This window comes from Lepus europaeus, chromosome 1 (assembly GCF_033115175.1).
Source record: "Lepus europaeus isolate LE1 chromosome 1, mLepTim1.pri, whole genome shotgun sequence".
Classification (NCBI taxonomy): domain Eukaryota; kingdom Metazoa; phylum Chordata; class Mammalia; order Lagomorpha; family Leporidae; genus Lepus; species Lepus europaeus.
The window spans coordinates 14,157,954-14,174,823 of record NC_084827.1 but is presented as its reverse complement, the minus strand read 5'-3'; the positions used below and the strand labels follow the sequence as shown (position 1 = coordinate 14,174,823).

Here is a 16,870-nt window from a genome sequence, read left to right as displayed (position 1 = left end):
GTATCCTTATAAATGCCATACATTGTTTCATTGCCTACCACACCTTAGCCATTCTGCTACTGACATTGAGGTGATTTGCAGTGTGTGGCTATTACAAATAGTGCTACTCTTGGCACTCTAGGGCATGTCTCCTGATGAATATGTACGTGGAGCCCTGTGTGTGCATGCCTAAGAGTGAGATTTCTCCATCACGAGATACTCAGATATTCAGTGTTGGTACACACTGCCACGTATTTTGCCAATCTACAGTTGCACACAGTGCATGGAAGTTCCAGTTCTTCACCAACACTTTGAATTATTGGACTTTTAGATTTCAGTTATTCTAGGAGTGTGTTGTTTTAGTTCATTAGTGTTTTATTTTGAATTTTTTGCATGACTAAACACTTGTTCATATCTTATTGGTCATTTTAATATCCTCCTTTGTGAAGTACCTGTTGAAATGTTAACCTACTTTCCTGTTGAACTATCTGTCATTTTGTTATTGACTTGCGAAAATTCTTTTCTATTCTAGATGGACATTCGTTGTCAGATACATGCTTTGCTCATTTTTTTTCCTCTGGCTTCACCTTTCCCTCTTTTCATGGTTGAATTACCTATCATTTTCTTATTGATTTGTAAAAAATTCTTTATATATTCTAGATACACATTCTTTTTTAAGATTTATTTATTTGACAGGCCAGTTGAAGACAGGGGAAGAGAAAGAAAGAGAGAACGAGTGATATGTCCCATAAACTGGTTCACTCCCCAAATTGTTGCAACAGCTGAGGCTGGACAAGGCACCTTGGTCGAAGCCAGGAACTCTATCTGGGTCTCCTATGTGGGTGGCAGGGGCCCAAGTGCTTGGGTCACTTTCCATTGCCTTCCCAGGGCCATTGGCAGGGAGCTGGATCAGAAATCGAGCAGCTGGTACTTGAACCAGGGCTCATATGGAAGGCTGGTGTTGCAGGTAGTGGCTTAACCAACTGCTTCTGCAGCAGCTCTCTGACACCGTCCAAAAGATTTGGGGTTTTCTGTTTTTCAATGTTACCCATATTTTCTGGGTGTTCTGAGCTACAGAATTGGACTGCCACAAGCTAGTGGATTATATGCAGTTAGCTAGCTGACTCAGTCAATCTGCATTCAACGTACTCATTGAGAGACCCTCCCAAACTTGTCTTTATGGATGTCAAAAAGGCAAGAGAAATTGTCATTGGCAGCTCTGACTGCTCCATGTGTTCAGTCGTGGAAAGAACTTTAGAGTCAGATAAATCTGGGTTTGCCTTCCAACTCGGCCATTTATCAACTATTTGTCAGTGAACCTGAATCTGTTTCCCTACTCCCAAATGGAGATAATAAAGACAGCTAGTTCACAGTTTTCTTAGGAAGAGTACATGAGTTAACAGGTAGCAAGTGTCTTGCACACAGTAGGCATCCTGTAAAGTATAGATATTATGATGTGATATATTATCATGTCTCTTAGAGCTACAAAACATACTCAGCTCTTAGAAATGAAGCAGCAGCGATGTAAATGGGCAGCGCTTAAAGGAAGACTTCTCAGAGTGGGCGTTTGGTGCTGTGATTATGTCACTGCCTGGGACCTTAACAGCTGGTTCAAGCCCTTGTGACTCTGCTTCCAATCCGTCTTCCCGCTAACGCGCACCCAGGAGACCGCAGATGACGGCTCAAGTATTTGGGGCCCAGCCACACACAGGAGACTCAGAGGCTCCTGATTTCAGCCTGGCCCAGCCTCAGCTGTTGCAACAATTTGGGGAGGGAACCAGTACATGGGAGATATCGCTTGTGTGCACGCTCTCTCTCCTCCCCCTGTGTGTCTGCCTGTCTTTTTAAATAAAATGAAAATATTTTTTTAAAAAAAACAAGACACTTCTCTGAATATCCAACAGTGTGAGCTGCTGGAAAGTAGGATCTCAGCAAACTTGCTTTAATCTGTGCTGAGGGCATTCACAGATACCGAAACATGTGCACTACATGTTCCCTAAAGAGTGTACATTTATACACAACCATCCGAGTGGAGAGGATCTTAAAAAAAATGTGCTCCAAATGCTTCATGTTACAAATGCAGAATTGAGAGGCCAAGAGTGGTTAAATGACTTCTTCAAGGTCAGCGCACTCATTGCTACTTATTTAAATGACCCAATTCCCTAAGATTACTTGCTTTCTCCATCCTAATATATTACTAGGTCCCATTTTCAACAATAAATGAATAACAGAGGACAATTATTGATGTTTTATTGTCATTGGCTCATTCTGAATAAAACCCAAAGATCTATTTTTAAACATTTTTATTTTAATTTCCATCCCCACAAATTATGTGACTTCCTGCCAACTAGGACTGAAATAGCTATTTCCCATTCCTTTCCCATTCCTTTCCCATTCCAGGGAATGTGTCCTGCAGCTTTTCATTCTTCTGCCTGGTATTAAAAGATGTTCTGCCTTATCCTTTAGCACTTAAGGAGCCTGTGAAAAACCTATGGGAATCAGCTCTTTTTGAGTTGCCCGAGAGAGAAGGGGAGCAGAAAACATTTGTGCTCCTGGGCGTTGGGTGCAAAAGTAGCTGTGCTTGTCCTTGGCACTCTCTGGGCAGAGACAGCCACCTGCCCCGCCCTGCACGTGGCTACTACCCCCAAGCTATGTAGTGAAGATCTTACCTGAGGATCACTTTGTGGTGAGACCCTCTGTGACCTCTTCTAATGGACATACGAACCTGACCCCCATATGAACCCAATAACATGGAAGAGTTGCATGATCACACAGCACACAGTCACCTCAGCAAAGTCTCAGGGCAGGATTCTCAAGGGTTCTGCCCGGAACACCCTTTCCTGAGATCTTCACATAGGTGACTCTTTGCAGAAACGTGTTCTCAGCCCAGACGTGTCTCTTTAGAGAGACCATCCTCACCTCCCAACTCTATCACAAACATGCATTGGCTCTACCCAATCTCATGTAAATACCGTGAGAGCAGAGTGCCGTTCATCACCACACACTCTGTCCTGGAGTAGGGCACTCACTCAACCAATGAGTGAATGTGCACGTGTGGCCTTCAACCGCTGGGTAGTGCTGGGCTCGTAATGCTGTCTTCGCTGCTTATCAGCTGGGCGAATTTAGCCGGTGGTTTAAGCACTCTGAAATTTTCAGTTCTTATCCTAAGACAAAGAATATCATACAAGGTTGTTATAGTGATCAAATGAAATAGAAATATGCACTGTGCTTAGCATAAAAATCTAGCACTAAAAGAAATTTGCAAAGTGATAGTTATTATTTCCATATTGAAAGCACAGTATATTATGAAAGGGTCCTGGGGGATTGTTTGATAGAGATACTAATGTTGAAAATAGTAATGTTGAAATCAAGAGGTCCTAATTCAGCCATATAAGGTAAAACTTGAAATTAAATAAATTCTTTTTTAATTGGATTTTCCGTTAGCCAGTTGTTCAGTTTTGTAAAGGATCCCTAATTTAATCTTCTGCAGTGACTCCCTGTTATGATAAGTTATCCCTGAAGGCCCTCAGTTTACTTCAACCCCTTGATATCCATTTGGAAAATGGCAAAACACTTGCAGTAGGAATTTAAAGTAGGATTTTAACCACTTTTGCAAGTAGGTGCTGGCAATGTGTTTCATTGCTAGTTCTTGCTTCTCGGGCTACTGAATGGCTTTAGCTAGAGGTTTCCTAGGGGCTCTGAGACAATCACTCTTCTTGGAGGGCTTAGAAAGCTGATAGGAGAGGAGTTCCTGCTTTCCTTTAATGACTCTCCTTTGTTCCTCTGAATATTTTCCTGTGAAAGTCCCTTCTCACGCCTGAGCAATAAATGCACCTGACCATTGGTCAGAAGTTGGCCTGGGGACTGCCCTTCCTGCCTTCCTTCTTGTCCTACCTTATCAAGTGCGGTCCAGACTCAGCTGGGCCTTTGGAGGACTTTGACCGCAGCTTCTGAGCCTGGTCATCCAGAATGGATGTGCTGGGTACTGCCTGGAGAGCTACGGCTTAAAGGGAGCAAGCAGGAGGGATGGTTCACTAGGGCATCTGTTTGAAGTTGTGAGGTAGGCAACGGTGCAGAAAGCTCTTAAAACAAGAGCTTCTTCAGTGCTCTGGATATTAGACCCTAAATCTGAAAATAGACAGGAAAGAGTATCTGAAGACAAACCCAAGTTTGGCTCACTTTTTGCACTCATTTTGTTTTGTCTTTAAAGCTTTCCTAGCTATGTCTCGCTCTCAAGATAATACATGAACACACGTGGACCCTGTAGACAAAAACAGTTTGCTTTTCTGCTGATGTTTTTCTTCTGCTTTCCTTTATTCATTTGCAAATTTTAAACATGAGGATCAGAAAAGGGGAAACTAGCCAATTAAATGCAACCCTGCCAGAGAGCTGATATTAACCATACCATCTTCTCGGCCCCATTATTTAGAATAACTCAAAGATTAATTCTGTAACCATTGTATTTATTTTCTTTCAAATGTAAATAAATACACAACCGCTATTTCTATCTAAGCCTCGTTTCCCCCTTAAAGTCCAAACAACAGTATCTGAGAAAGAAATGCTATTTTAAAATATATGGTCTATGGTGGCTAAACTGATCCCACTTAATCCTGTTTGTATCCTCATTTTATTCCAGACATCATTAAAACATTTCAAGATCATCAAACCGAATCCCATAAGCATTGGTGATCAACCGGAAGTCTCAGAAGTGGACCTCTGATTGCTTACCTGTGAGTAGTTTGTGTGTTTTTCCTTCTTTGGGCTTAGCCTTTGGCAATTACACAGCCCCTCTGCATGATTTCCTAAATTTGCATATGCAAAGGAGCACCATGAGAATCAGGTCTTTGAGGCAGCTGTTGAGCCTCATGGTTAGCATGCTAGCTTGGGACACAGGCACCCCGGATGGAGTGCTCTGCTCTGCTTCGGGTTCCAGCCTCCTGCTCCTGTGCACCCTGAGAGGAAGCGACAATGGCTCATGTGGGAGGCCCAGGTTAAGTGTCTGGCTCCTGTGTTAGGGTTGTGGTGAGCATTTGGGAAGTGAGTCAACAGAGGGGAACTTCTCTCTCTCTGTCTCCTTGCCTCTGAGTAATTTTTGTCCAAATAAATAAGAGAAACCTGTCTTTTTCCATGCCCTTGCTAGTGTGCGTAGAAGTCAGTGCATCAGAATCAGGCCAGTTTTGAAGGAATTATTCCCCTGTTTGGTAATTGGAGTTTCCGTGTTTCCCTGCTCTTGTTACATGGTAAGCAGAAGAGTCAGTTATGAAGCTTCTCTTCTGAAGATTGCTGGTGACTCCAGGCGATAAACAAGCCCGGGTCAGTTTGCCAGGGTGAATGAGCGCCCCTTCAGGTGAATACGGGTGATTTCAGCAGCAAAAATCCCCCTCCCGTGCAGCAAACCCTCCTCACTGGCAGGAGAACAACCCCAGCAGACAGACCACCTCGGAACAGTGCAAGGCGACTCCAGAAACCACAGGAAACATCACCTGTTCTTGGTTTTGCCAGGGTTGGTCCAGTAGGAGAGAAGGTTTTCAGGGACTTGGTTCGGTGCTCAGGCAATTATTTTAATATTCTATCAATTGTCTCTTCTACTTGGAGTCTGCTTGGGCCGCCACAGCAAAACTCCGCAGACTGGGGGGCTCACAAAGCAGACTGTTACCTCCCAGTGCTGCAGCCTCTGTGGCCCGTGGCTGCCTTCGCCCCAGGTCTAGACAGGGCTGTTTGTGCTCCAACCTGTCTCCTTGTCTTCCTCTCTGTGTGCCAACTCCCTCTTCCGATCGGTCCAAGTGCATTGGGCCCACCCTAAAGACCTCATTTTAACTGAATCCTATCTTTAAAGCCCTTATCTCCAAATACGGTCCCTCTCCGGGGTGCAGGGGCGCAGGGGTGCAGGGCCTTCGGACGGCCGCATGTGGATGAAGGGGAACAGAATCATTTCCCCCTTCGGTATGCTGACTTTTCCTTTATGCTCCTTTCCTTCTGACGCCGCATAATTTCGAAGTGTGCCTTTTACATCTCTCACACACTAGAGGGGGCTTTGGCCACAGCAGGTATTTGACAATTTTGCTGCAGATGTATATTTTATTTGCTTGAAGATTGTCTCCAAATGAGAATTGTTTTTTAAAAAGTTACTTTTTATTTTGAAAGGCAGACAACGGGGGAGGTGGAAGGAAGGGAAAAGAGAGAGAGAGGGATCTTCCATCTGCTGATTCACTTGCCCAAATGGCCACAATAGTCAGAGCTGGTCCAAGGCCGGCGGCATGGCTTAACAGGCTAATCCTCCGCCTTGCAGCGCCGGAACACCGGGTTCTAGTCCCGGTTGGGGCGCCGGATTCTATCCCGGTTGCCCCTCTTCCAGGCCAGCTCTCTGCTATGGCCCGGGAAGGCAGTGGAGGATGGCCCAAGTGCTTGGGCCCTGCACCCGCGTGGGAGACCAGGAGAAGCACCTGGCTCCTGGCTTTGGATCAGCGCGGTGCACCGGCCGTGGCAGCCATTGGAGGGTGAACCAATGGCAAAAAGGAAGGCCTTTCTCTCTGTCTCTCTCTCTCTCACTATCCACTCTGCCTGTCAAAAAAAGAAAAAAAAAAGAAAAAGAAAAAAATAAAAAAGAAGCAAAGGCTGGAGTAGTTGGAGCCCTGCCACCCATGTGGGAGACCTGGATTGAGTTCACAGCTCGGGGCTTCGACCTGGCTCAGCCTCAGCTGTCGTGGGCATTTGGGCAGTAAACCGGCAGATGGAAATTCTCTTTCTCTCTCTCTTTGCCTCTTAATAAAGTAAATAAAATCAAATTTTCATGCCACTATAAATCGTGTATAGAACATTTTTCTGGTAAATGACAGGAAAAGACTCTCCCAAGAGGAAGCGACACGTTCCTCCCAATGACGCTGAGACCGTGTGCATTGGCTAATGTATATGTCTATTTTTCTCTCATCAGATTCCTTTAGATCCATTTTGTTTCTTCTTCTGGCCTCTTATCTGGGGGCTATGCCCCAAACCATTCCCCTGGGGCTTGCTCTACCCAGGTTTTCTTCCCTGTAGCGAACAGTAGCCATAGATGTGTGTTGGACTCCCTAACTTCCTGCCCAGGAGTCTCGAGCAATAGCACTGTCCTTTGGGGCCATTTTGTACATCAGCCAGTTGGAGCTGATGGAAAGGACAGTAGGGGAGACCCGCAGTCGATTTCTCAATGCCTGAGGAGGCAGGGGCAGGCCCTTTGCAGGACTGGGGCGGGGTGCAGCTCAGCCGCTGGGGAGTAGCAACTTGTCTCCATGTCAAGTGGCCCAGCTGGGAGCATGTACCTCTTTATGGCTGAACTCCCTCCCTGCTAAGTCCATGCCCCTGCTTCTTTCCTAACTCTACCTACTGAGAATGGCTCTGACAGCATTTTAGGGTGTCACTGGCACACCGGCCTGGGGGCTGCTCGAGAGCAGGGAGGCTAGGCCGTGGGTCATGGCAGCCGTGACCACCCTCTCCTCCCCGAATCCCACCTTCAGACACCATCCCTAACCCAGGACTGAATCTCCCTCGTGGGCCCTGCTTAGTGTGGTGCAAATAAAAGGCAAGTGTTCGGTTCTCTTTTGTTTTCCAAAATGGTATTTTCCTTGATGTTCTCTCTGTGTGTTTTTTTTTTTCTTTTTTTTCACTTTCTTTTCACTCTCTCTTCTTCAGTCTTCTTTAGCAGAAATCTTTGATTTTTCTTCTCCCCCCCCCCCCCCCCCCGGGATCACCTGAGTATTAGCAAAAGAGGATGGAAGCGGCCTGGAAGCCTCTACCTCCTTTTCTGAATATCCCCACCCACTTTTGCACATGAACTTGGAGATACCAGCTTATTTCAAGATACCAGCTTATTTCAAGTACTTACTTCCACATTTTCCTATTTGTGTCCTTGGAGTAGCCAGGAAAAAAGCCACCTATTTTCTTGAACTTACCCAAAATGCCAGTGACCCCTGAGCCAGTAATTTCATTCAAATCTCTGCTATATAAAATGAGAGATTCTGATGGCGAGAGGAAGCAGCTCTGCAATCCACAAATGGCCTGCTTGGGGCATTCCGGTAAAGGATGGCCTGTGGCCAGCATGGCTGCTTCCCGACTGTGTTTCATTAAGTTCAGTCAGCTAAAGGCCTGGAGAGAAAGACCATTTTCCTATGAGCATGTGAAAGAAGTACTTTGAGTTGTAAGCACCTAGCAGGCTTTGCCCTTGTTTTTGAATAGTCAAATGGGTTATTTTATAATCACCATGGGCCACTATTTTTTTTTTGAGTCAGTGAAAGCTCCAGATGGAGTAGAAAGACAAGTTGGAGGGGGTTTTTACTCCCCTCTTTTTTGCTTGAGTTTTGCAGGGCAAGTCTCCCTGGACACATTTGACAAAGTGTTCCATCTGCTGTCTAGTTCCACTGGGCCCAGACTTGTTACAGTCGGATGTGCAAAGTCCTTTCTTACACTAAGATGTTTTCCCATGGGTTGGTTCCCAGCAGTAGCTGTAGAATTTGGTTCAGATGGGAGGAGGTCTGGATGCCCTCTGTCTGCCCTCAAGGGCACAGCTCTCGGCCTGTGAGCCCAGGCCTAGTCCCAGTTTGGGTAGGGGTTGAAGGGACCTGGAAACACAGATTACAATCTTCCCAGCGTTCTGGAAACTTTAAGGGTAAGGAAGGTCAAAGGGCATTGCATGCCAGTGGATTTTATATCCTTGGCCAAATGGTGGATTTTCTTGAGCAAGGACTTGCTTTCAGCCTTAAGAAGCATCTCAGTTCCTGTCCAGCATGGCTGTGGACATAGAAGACTGACCAGGCAGCCACGCCGAGGAAGGAGACATAGAGAGCTGGGAGAGAAGCAGGCAGTGGCATCGGGAATTCTCGCCAAGAGCATTTCAGCCTCTTGCTCCCGTCTAGGGATGGGGAACCTTTTTGCTGCCAATAGCCATTTGGATGCTCGTAATATTCACAGACCATACAAACAGATCGACTTAAAAATCAGCCTGCTAGAGATTTATTGCATCTGCAGTTGCCTTGGCAGGGCCAGACCAAATGATCTTGTGGACCTTATGTGGCCAGTGCGCCCCCCTGCTGGACAGAAGTGAGAATGGGGTAAAGAGCAAAGAAAGATCGTGTGCCTAGCTTTGAAGTCAAATGATCAAAAGCCTTAGCTTAGGTTCCCGCAATGGTCAGCTTTGGATACGTAAGGGACACAGACTCAATGACTTCTGAGCTCTGCTTTGGGATAGTCAACAAAATTAATGTGTGAACTTCTTGCCTGACTTGGTGCAGCATTCCTCCAGCAGATTGAAGTCGACAAGCCCTCAATCTGGAGGGGAGAAAAAAAGAACGGAGACACTTTTCTTCCTTCTCTTCGCTGTATCCCAGGCCTGACCATGCCAGATTCCGTCTAGAGGGTTTTACTTTCCTGGAGGAAAAGGGCAGTGTTGCATTCCCTGAAATAGATATTTCTGGCTAAACTTACTTGGGTTTATTTCCCCCGCCCCTCTTTTGCTAATTCAAAACAAAATGTCCATCATTCACTCTAACACTAGCCTTTAAGAGCTGGAGACAAATGGAGTCTGAATATTCACGCCAATGTGGTACAAATGAGCTGTGATTTCAGGATGCTGGCTGCTTCTCTGACAGGGGAAAAGAGCGGTTGACTAGTTTAATATCCTTGGCTGAAAACACTTTGTTAGAGGTCCGTGGAGAAAGCCAACATTAATATTGAGTCCTGTTATTTAATGACTGAAAATGACACGTGGTTGGAAGGGGGCAACCTGAGTGTGGGGAAAAGTGTGTTTATCACAGCCAGAGGATGCAAAGAGGGAGTGAGTTCAAGCACACGTTGGGCCTTAAGGAAGAAGTTGCTCCTTCGAGCATTGTCTCCAAGTTGAAAACATCCATCAGAATATTAGATGCATGATTTTGAATCTGACTTCATCACGGAATCATAAAATTTACAAATAGACAGACATTTGCTATAGTGAGAGACCCTGGGGACCTCTCTAACTACCTCCTCCAGATTACTGGCTAATCATTTATAAATGAAAGGTGCAGTCATGAGTTAGGCTCATCCATGGGGAAGGGGGTGACGCCATTAGCACCTTCTTCAAAACACATATTCAGTCACTTGCTCTTCATTCTACAGCTGTATATTGACTTGGATCTTCTCCACCCCAGGTGCTATATTGGGTTAAGGCTGCATTACCCACTCTAGTGTTCTTGCCTATAAAGTGGACTCTCTTATTCAATGCAATGGAACATTTTGTAAATACAATATGTTCATTGTCGTAAATTGTGACTTTTGGTACTCCTTGTTTTTCAATTACTTCATCTTGGCAAAGGATTCTAAATATTTTAAATTTCCCTGGCCTATTCCACACCTTTTATGTGGCTTTTAAACATTTATTTATTTATTTATTTATTTTATTTACCTGCTGCCTCCTAGAGTGTGGATTAGCAAGAAACTAGAATTGGAAGTTGAGCTGGGACTTGAATCCAAGCACGCAGATATGGGACATAGGCACCCTAAGAGGTGTCTTAACCATCAGGTCAAATGCCTCGCCCCCAGTGGTATGGTTTATAGGCAAGACACTGCAGTCTACTGGTGATACATGTAATTGTACTTTTCTGCATATTACTTTGAAGTGATACCTCATCATCCCTGATAGTATTTGCTTCTGAAATTTTCATTGTCGTGTAGCATAGAAACAGAGGAATATAACTACAGTTTCAAAGAAATTGACATTAAAAACAAGGTAAGGACACAGTGTCATTTTTGTGGAAGGCTCATGAGAACCGAGAGTGATACCAGGAGCTGATTGTCATGACACCCATGGAGCCGCAGCCATAGGTTCTTCCCCGTGACTGGTCTCTGCCCTAACCCCACGCCTAAATTTTTGCATTAATATTGTACTCTGCATCCTAAGGAAGGCTTCCCAGATAACCTTCATATCCTACAAAACCTCCATCTGCCCAGAGATGAACACACATACACTTGATTTAGCTTGAGATCGAAAGCCAGTTATGCAAGCAAAGCAAAGAGTCAGCCCAAGTGTGAGGCGCCATCATTTATTTTGTGAAGGCTTTAGGACAAACCCAGCTTATTTTCTAAAGTGAACCCCACTTAAATGAAATAATAAATCCATCCTCCAGAGCACAAATGAATATAAACAGAAGATTCACTTTTTGCTTCATTAACAAACATCACATCTGAACTTGGTATCAAGCAGGCCAGCTCCTCCTGACCGGAAATGGCTCCCAGTAAGAAGAACATTGGCAGGGGAGCGCAGATCCTCCCACGGATCACACGATCCTTTGGTCATCACAGTCCTTGCCACGGTCTCTCTTGCATGATCCATTTCCAGGTCTTAAGAGATACAGCAGAATGTTGTGATTAAAGAACACACTCAGGGGCCAGGCTGTCTGGGTGTAAATCCCAGCTCTGACACTTTTTTTTTTCTTCCTTTTTTAAAAGATTGATTGATTTGAAAGTCAGAGATACAGGGAGGGAAGCAGAGACAGAGATGTTTCCATATGCTGGTTCACACCCCAAGGGGTTGCAATGGCCAGGGCTGAGCCAGGCTGAAGTCGGGAGCCAGGAGCTTCATCAGGGTGTCCCACATGGGTGGCAGGGTCCCAAGCAGCTGAGCCATCTTCCAGTGCTTTCCCCAGGCCATTAGCAGAGAGTTGGGTCAGAAGTGGAGCAACCGGGACTCGGGAAATACTTCCATGCCTTCCTGAGTGCCTAGGAAAATATCCGGAACTGTGAGGGAATAGCAAAGGAGATCTAAGCCCCAGCACTGGGGAACTTGAGACTTGGGCAAGAGAAAGAGAAGTCATAAAGCATTTGAATAATAAAGTCATGGAGTACTGATCTGATGACCTTGATGAACAGTGGCCAGCAGTGCTGTGGAAGTTGGAAGAGATGGTGGCTTTTGATAAAGGTAGGACTTGAGCCATCATTCTCTAGAAAAATCTATGGGATTTGCAGAAGGCGTGGAGGGCACTTCGGAGGAGACTGGAACGAAGACCTAGAGGGCACAAATGCAGGGGAAAATTGTTGCAGGGTGTGGCCTGGCTGGAACTTGTGTCTTTAGGTGAGGGTGTGGGGTGGGAGGAGCAGAGTGGAATCATGTGGTGGACAGAGAGGAGCCACGTGTTCTACAGAGAAATGGGATTGTGGCATGGGGGAGGAAGACCATCCTTCCTCACCAACATCTAAAACTGAGGCACCCAGCACCCCCAGTCACCAGCCCTCATCAGCAGTGCTGTTCCCTGAACCGGGACTCTGGATCCCAACGGCCTCTTAGATCCACAAGGCGGCGCCTGAATGGAGACAATAGTAAATGCTGGGTTGCTCCTCCCTGCAGCTTAAGGCATCATCGATCCTTCCTCCTGCTAACAAAGACTATCCAAGCCGAAGTCAAGTAGCCTCTCTGCTGGGGTCAGTTCAGCCCTTGTGCTACGTAACATCTGTTTTTGAAATTCTGCTGAGACCCTGACTTAAATCTGTTTAACTTAAAAAGCAGCAAAAGAACATCTTGTTTTCATGAATGTCCAGGGGCTGTGTGTCAACAAATAAAAGGTCTTTTTGTGGTATTCAAAGTAGAAAAGCTGGTTGTGAGATGTTCTTACCACTGGGATAAATTTATTATGGACTGCTCATTTCTTGGAATCGTGAACCGAGGTTTGAAAACACAGTGGACCAGCTTCATTTACATCAGCAAATTTCTGCCTGATGGTGGGTGAGAAACACGCTGTTATTGTCAGAAGGTCGTGCACCGGATGGATCTAGAAGGATGCCCGCTTCATTTCTCCTTGCTTAGTCGGCGAAGTTAAGGTCTTACATGGATTTCCTGTGTCTACATAGATCCTGGCAGACGGCACTGAGAGATCATTATTTTTATATCACTTACATAGGACCTGAAGTGGGAAAGAAGGGGATGAGCGAAGTTCACCACGCCTCGGACCTGACTGGTTCCTGTGCCCCCTCCCCATTTCTCTAGGAGTGAGAATTGGAGAAGAGTTTTATTAGCCGTACCTAGAGCAGGGAGTGTCTGGCACACAGTAATTGTCAACCTAGAGTTGATGAATGAGCACAAACTCAAGTCTTGCAAATGTATGCCCCTCTTATGAACGCACGTCTGTGTGCTATTGGTGTCATTTCTGGGTGAAGAGGTGATCACTACCCATATCTCAGTGTAATGCAAGGAAAGCTACTGGATCCTTCCTGATGTTTTTGCTTCTCCTTTTCAGCCCTTAGCCCCATGTATGCTTTGTTTGTTTGTTTATTTATTTATTTATTTATTTAGTGCTACCAGAAAAGCACTGTGAAGGTAGCTGCACCTACAGCTGAAGTGGCACACCACACAAGGGGGCTGGTGTATCAGTGATAGGCTACATAAATACCTATTGGATGTTTTCATGGTGATGCTGATTGGAGAGCCTTTAGCAAATGTACACCCAGTGAAGAAGGCATTAGAGCTTATCATTGCAGTTGAAGAGGCTGTTTGTGTCCTGACACAGTCACTTTTGCTTATCAGTAGGTCATGTTGGGATGTGTCAGGCTAAGTATCTCTATTCCTGAACTTAAAGTTATCAAGTTAGAGCTTCCAGATAGCTGAGCAGAATTAATAGTTTGGCCATAGTTCAGGGTTATTTTTCTCTCCAATACTTAACTCATGCCCAGAATTCTAATTCAGTCTACCTCATAAAGATAGTACAGGGATCTTTGGTGAGAAAGGTGTTTCAGGACCTAAGGGGTATATGGCTTACTGTCCCCATTCACTTGTCCAGTGACCACTATAGACCACTCTGCGAATCAAGCAAAACAGGCCCATGTTCACAGATGGATCCATTCGCTTCATTTTGCTTTGGCTGCCTGTGTGGACAACGCTGAACTAGGAATGATTTGTGAGTTCCTAAGGCTCTCAAGAGAAATGCTCATTTGTTTATAGGAGGTGCAATTCCACACTAGTTTCTTGCTTTGTATACTTGAAAACATTCCCAAAGAAACAAAGTTGGATGCAGAAAAAATATTGGGAGAAGAGAAAAATAATACTCCAAATTCTGACCAATTCTACTTTAATAGGTTGATCTGTCTGCCAGCTGGCCACAGAGTTGACTACTTGTAATATATACTTTTGGTAGGCCACATGTAGTTCTTGGAACTGTTTACATTAGGCTGCAGAAACTTAATTATTCTAAAATTGGCAGGAGTCGCTTTGGTTACTTAATGCAAAATTGCTTAGTCATCTTTATACATAGTGTGGACAGCTTTCGTTTAAGTGTGAAAAATTGGAAAATGCATATTTGCTCCAAAGAGATTTTTAGGTCAGGTAGAAAAACAAGAAGGTATCGGGGTTTTTTTTTTTCCCCCTGGCTGCTTTAGCAGGTGGTTGCCACATGTTTTAATTTGACAAGCTAAGTGACTGTTGCACTGAAGTCCTTAATTACAAGTATTTTTCCATTTTCTGTGTGGATTTTGAAATGAGTAGAAAACCATTGCTGCTGCTGCTTAGCTTGTGTTCTATTCTTGCCTTTTGCAAAAGGCAGGTTTTCTATCATGAGTGTGAGAATCTCTAGAATCGGTTGTCAGAACAGCTATCCTGTTCTCACAAACCAGGCTGTCACTTCTAGTTGGTTGTCACAAAGACCACCCTTTTGACGTTTGGTTTGCATCTTGACCTCACCATCCTTGACTCCTGCCTTACAACACGCTACAACATGAGGTTCTGCCAACGTATTTAGAGGTCTGAATGGCGCCAGAGGTCTTCGGTTTTTCCAAGAACGCCCATGGCAACCTTGCCCTCCTCTCCCTGTGACCTGGGCTGAGACTCCTGGGAGAGATGGCGAGCAGAGATTAAAATCCTGGAGCCAACGGGTAGTGATACCAGGCCTGGCCAAGATAGGTTCCCAAGCAAACACCCACAACGGTGCCTTCTGTTTCTGATTACTGAGCATGGTTAGAGAGCGAATTCAGGCAACACTTTTGTTTTAGACTGATGGAAGCATTTAAATCGGCTCTGAATGTCAGTGTTTTCTAATTATGATGGAGGAGTGGCAAGGAGCCTCCAAAGGCCACGGAAATTTGAAGTATTTTAGCTCAACTCTCATCTTTTCTTATTCCTCATATGTCTTCTTTAGCCTTCTCCTTCGCCATTTTTTTTAATCCCAGAACAAACCTATTCCCTCAGTTCCAAATGTCTAATTCCCCTCTTCCTGAAACCAGAATGTCTTCGAAGACAAATGCTTCTCCACTATCGGAAAACAACCAAAGCTACAAATCACAGTATAAAATAGAGCTCCAGAGTAAGCCCCGCCCCGCCCCCCATGGCTGCCGAGAGCTCACCTGCAGGGTAGCCCTCTGATAATGTCTTAGCCCAGTCTGTCTGTTTTCCGATTAAGTTGTGAATAAGCAAAAGCTCTGAAATCTATTCCAATCCAACAAGTGTTAACCTCATGTTCAGTATTAAAAAAAAAAAAAAAATTGGCTTAGAAATTTTGAAGGATCCCTAAAGTGAGCAAGATGGACATGTACTTAAGAATTAAAATGCGAGCGCAGAGAAAGTATACTAACAAACATATAATCATATGGGTGTTTGTACAAACTCATGTCCATGAATAACATGTTGGGAGACCATTGGTCTTGAGCTAGTCTTAAGTAAACCCCCACTATGAGTAAGCCCTTACGTGAAGACAGGTCCAGATATCCCGAAAATAGCAGGTGAAGCTGTTATCTACACGCCTCGTGTGAAAAGGAGGAAGATGTATTCTAGGCACTTTTCAATGCATTATTTAGCTGCAAATTAATGCTTCAATTATATGCCCATTCTATCTGATGGATAATGTCTGTTGGTTTGGATTGGAACCTTTTCTTTGTAGATGATCAACTCCTAGAAGATAATCTATAACTTGCTTATAGTTCCAAAATGCAGTAGATGCATTTGATGATCGTGATGAATAGAAGTTGGATAATTCACTAGGGAATAATTAACTCCTAATGAATAATAGTTTGTCCTTCATATTGCAAAAACATTGCTACTGGGGCCGGTGTTGTGGCATAGCAAGTAAAGCTGTTGCCTGCAACACTGGCATCCCACAAGCAGGGGAAGGTGGCCCAGCTGCTTGGGCCCCTGCCACCCGCATGGGAGACCCAGGGGAATCGCCTGGCTCCAGACTTTAGTCTGGCTCCACTTTGGCCACTGTAGCCATTTGGGGAATGAACCAGCAGATGGAAGATCTCTCTGTCTCTCTCTCTCCTATATATAGACTCTGAATGTCATTGGAAAGGTCTTTGAAGACAGAGAGCAAGTCTTGCACACTTGGTGTCTCTGAAGTGCATAGCATCTTCCATGCAGTAACAATTAGGAGTTAGAAGATCTTATGGCAGGGCTGTTTGATAGAACTTTCCACAATGATGAAAACCTTCTCTGTCTTGTCTTATATGGCAGCCACCGAACACACGTGGCCACTGAGCACTTGGAATGAGGTTAATGAGGAACTCATTTTTTTAATTTTTGATTTTTAATGAAGTTTAATTGCCTCACTTGGCTACTGGTTCCCATTTTGGACAGCATGGCCTCAGAAGTTTAAAAAGTACTTTTTCATAACTTTAAATAAATAGTCCTTTCGCCTTTACCTGTTTCTAGTAGTGGGGGTCTGTTCTTTCTCAGCAGCCCTATCCACTGCTCATAGTTCCGCTGAGCTGCCGCCTCCCTGCCACATCTGAATTATGGATGAGAATTCTGTGTACGCCTGTGTTTTACAGGTGCACATTTATAGATCTTTAAAGCAAGACTATGCACTTCCTCTCCTATGGACACGAGCCGGTGCATTATTTTCAGCTGTCTTAGAGGTCACAAGGACGTCACTTCCTCTCTAAGGGCCAAGAGAGTAGCAGTAACCCTATGCCT

At 44.8% G+C, this 16,870-nt stretch overlaps 1 protein-coding gene across 5 annotated transcripts in view; it reads left to right on the top strand.

Annotated features, from left to right (window-relative positions):
• Positions 1-16,870, top strand: part of CALD1 (caldesmon 1) — a 193,789-nt gene that overhangs the window by 64,753 nt on the left and 112,166 nt on the right. For 4 of the 5 annotated variants that reach the window (XM_062198303.1, XM_062198107.1, XM_062197973.1 and 1 more), the window contains exon 2: positions 4,616-4,709. The gene's annotated coding sequence lies outside the window, so the exon portion shown is untranslated. Of the gene's footprint in view, positions 1-4,615; positions 4,710-5,227; positions 5,293-16,870 lie in introns of all 5 variants that reach the window. The other variant, XM_062198037.1, reaches the window with a different exon arrangement.